At 45.5% G+C, this 3,905-nt stretch overlaps 1 protein-coding gene across 1 annotated transcript in view; it reads right to left on the bottom strand.

Moving 5' to 3' along the window:
* The window catches only part of LOC116853891 (neurotactin), a 41,650-nt gene extending 38,030 nt beyond the window's left edge, over nt 1-3,620 (bottom strand). The window contains exon 1 of the mRNA XM_032835210.1: nt 3,336-3,620. The gene's annotated coding sequence lies outside the window, so the exon portion shown is untranslated. The remainder of the gene's footprint in view (nt 1-3,335) is intronic.
* Nucleotides 3,621-3,905: the final 285 nt, after the last annotated feature.

Genomic DNA, 3,905 nt, shown 5'->3' with positions numbered 1-3,905 from the left:
CTCTCTCTCTCTCTCTCTCTCTCTCTCTCTCTCTCTCTCCCTCTTTCTCTCCGCAAGGCGTGCTCGCGTGCACGCTTAAATGATTTAGCGTGCTACCTCGATCAACCAAATTTAATTTGATTTACCGCGGCCGGTCGAGCCACTCCATTCTCGTGATCAAGAGTGCGCGATTAAATTTGCGAAAAGAGAACACTCGTGAGTATCATTAAAGCGAGGTGGAGAGCTGCATCCGTGCGCAAAGCAGCCGGTCGAAATTTATACGAAATTTAACCCACGTATCCATACCAAAATGCCATGAGCAAATTTTACAATGAGATATTAATAATCGAAAAAGCAAACACATAGTGTGAAATAAACTGCTCGATGAAATGGAAGCACGAATCGCGCGCGTTGACGCGCGTGTTTGCATAATGAGCAACAGGTTCCGGTTTATATTTACAGTTTTGAGTTTATTCAATTAACGGAAATAAAATGCCTTGGTGTGCGAAATTGCAAGAGGCGGCCGAGAAGTGTACGTAAATTAGCAAATTAATCAAATTATGACGCCATTGTGCAAATTCGCGGCAGGTAAATACGGTCTCGTGCAGAACGCGGAGTACAGAGAGAAAATGTTATAGCAAAAATTACAACGAGGCTTTTGTAATCTTGGACCGTACAGAATTATGACCGAAATTACTAAAAATATCGTACACGCGTTTGACCTTTTACTATAAAATTACCATCAATACTTGAATGCTTTTCACATTATGTAGGTCGTTAATTTTACACACCATTTCCACACTGAGAAAAACATGATTAGCATGAAGTTAATGAGACTCTGCTTGAATGAATTACATTAATTTGTTAACAATACAAACAAATTATGTAGTTGCTGTGATGAGTTATAAATTGATTCAATGATAGCGACTCAGTACCTACATCAACGCAATTTATTATTGCACTAAAGCGTAATTTATTCAATAGATACAATATCTCTTTGAAAGTGCATGACCGTCGATTTTGTCGATTCAATTGCTTTTTTCTCAGTATACAGACTGTTTACGAAATACTTGGACAAACTTTTCTAGTCCTCTCGTTAAAATACAAAAACTCGAGTAGGTTAAATAGCATGAAAAGAGGTTGATGTAGATTTCAGAGTATCAAAATAGATGTTGAATGGATCAGTAAGACTGAAAGTAGGATCAAAATTTTGACTCGAGTCGTACTACAATTTCCGTACAGTTTAGCTTTACCAGAAACATTGCAAAAAGAAGCGTAATTCTAACGCAATTTTTGCTACAGCATTTTCTACGCGCGAGGATGCATATCGCTAAGTATATGCACCGACCGCCTAGCCAACTGCTATCTAGCAAGTTCGAGGACCGGTGTCACGCGATCGATCGGTTTACGTCTGACCGTCGCGACGCTCGTCCACGACGCTGAACCGTCCCGTTTTAGTTCTATTTAACCCGCTGTTCATTACGCGCAATTGTGCGCGACGCGTATCGCATTACGTTGCAAGACGCTTGGGAACGATTCCTTTCATTCCCGAATGGTCGAATCAGTATCGTCCTAATGTAACCAATGTGACTCCTTAAATCATCTCATGCGTGATATACGGCTCGGCACGTTAACTTGAGATAATCAGACACTAATAGAGGAGACCCGCTTCGCGAAAAATCGCGCAATTCTGAAACGCAAAACGCCATCGCTTTCCGAACAGAGAGTTGAAGGTTTATCGGAGACTATTGCGTATGCTATTTGATACTGCGAGACTGAAGATATCGATATTGGTGCAGCTGTCCTGCGTGAAAAGCGATAGGAATCCTAGGATTGTCGTTCTCAGTCTTATGCGAACAGAAAGCTACGTTTTTGCGGATCAACTCTCCTGAACGGAGGATGAAAGCGAGCGCGTGGCCGCGCTTGTTGCGTGTGCCTCGAAGCGCTGAATATTGAGCAGTAGTAGGCAATATACAATGTACGAACATGTTCACGTTAAAGTAAAAGTACTATGCCCAAACATATACTTAATCCTGGACATTGTTTTGGTCCCAAGATATAAATATTTAAACCTTCAATACATAAAATACATATACAAGTATTGAGGATATACGTATATTTTTTTCTATGTTTATATTTGTATTTAAAGGCCAAAATAATAAGAATGTCCAGGATTAGAGATACGTATCCGGGGGAATTGGCACTTTTACGGTATTCTACAAAAACAGAACATTATGAGTTCATTTTGACCTTTGCTGTCAATCGACTTACAACATTGCTCTTGTCTTTCTGTTTCTGCATACTTTGTTCGTAGTCGTTCTTTCATTACGTTCTGTGATTGTTATTCCCGCTAACGCGGGAAATTTCTTTGTGTTCTCAGCACGTGGAGTTAAAGAAATGGGTAATTGTTTCACGTACACACACACACACACATACACACAAACGTGTAATTTCCGACAAAGCCTGAACGGTAAATCAATTAGAGGTAGACGTAGCGTGCTAATAGAAATACGAAAACTTTCTCCACGCGCGTTCCCTTCGCTGGAGGTGCTCCGTTTCGCGCGAAAACGTATAATGCAACGTTATACCGGAAGTGCTATTACGAGCTGCATGAAACCGAAGCAAGTACGGCCAATTTCGCCAGCTACAATGTTCCAAGCAATTAACAAAAGACAAGATCTTCGCGTTCTCGCCCGCGCTGAGAAAAGGTTTGTTTGTTTTTTTCTCATAGACCAGATACAAACACGGAAAATCGTTAATTTCAGCTCGACTAGAATGGTACGTAAAAAAAGAACGTGCGTGCCAAAGATCTGCCTGAAATTTTGCGCAAATCCGACGCCGGGGCCGTTTGTGCGCGTCTCGTAATAACGTCGCCGGCATCACGTGGATTCGATCTCGCCAAATAAAATATTCGAGTCCGAACGTGTCGCTCGGCGATGGAGGCGCGAGAAGAGGAGCAAGAGGAAAAGACGCCGAGAGAAGCCGCCATCCGCGCGATTTCTCACGCAATACGTTTCGCGGCGAGCCTTCGGCCGCTCTTCGCTGAAAAGCACTTCTCCCCTCCGGCGAGCAAGTGCGCGGAGCGACGGACACATACACTCGCGTGCACGCACGCACACATGCACGTTGAAAATTGCGGAATGCGAAAATTTCAGTCCGACTTCATTTACAGGACGCCATGATCAATCGCGTCGAATGGTGGAATTCAAAATAAAGCGCGTCAATTGACGACGATCGATCCCGAGATTCTCACGCGACGTCGCGGCTCGTCAAGACCGAAATTCGCGCTCGCTCGCGCAGTTCCATCCCGCGAATTGCAGAATAACGGTATGCAAGAAGAAGTACAACGAACTCACCCCCTCGAAGACGCGTCTACGGACGCCGCTGTTGCTCCTGTCTGTTTCGCACAACCGCGCACGTCCGCTGCGAGATCATAAAAAACAGCCTTCGCCGGCTGTCACGAGCACCGTCGTTGTCCTGCCGCGAGAGGATGGCGAAGAGGTCAGCTACGTGCCTGTGTCCGGCTCGCTGTCCGTTGCGAACGGCGGGGATCTTTCGAAGGGTACAAGACGCGCGATACCCGGGACCTTCGTAAGGATACTAAAAGCGCGCGACTGATACGACGCTGTCGTTGGGACGCTGCGAGCGGGGAAGGGATGAGCTTTCATGGCAAACGTTAGGTCGCCCGAGTCGGTACCTCGCGGCGCCACCTGAGCGGCGTGACGGCCAACTACTTGACGCGCGGTCGGTACGCAACCTCCGTCTTTGCCGACGGCGTTGATGTGCGGTTCTCTTCTCTCAAGAGGGAACTTGAGCATACGCGCGAGCGACGTCTCGGCCAATCAGGAGTATCGAAGCGTGCGCACGGAATCTCCCGCCTGAGAGGAAAACTCACAAAAGTCTGTCACTTTTTGGTCTGTTCTTTT

This window comes from Odontomachus brunneus, unplaced genomic scaffold, assembly GCF_010583005.1.
Source record: "Odontomachus brunneus isolate Ranch 3 - 2012 unplaced genomic scaffold, Obru_v1 Obru_scaffold_007, whole genome shotgun sequence".
In the NCBI taxonomy this organism is placed as follows: Eukaryota; Metazoa; Arthropoda; class Insecta; order Hymenoptera; family Formicidae; genus Odontomachus; species Odontomachus brunneus.
This window is presented reverse-complemented; position numbering and strand designations above follow the sequence as displayed.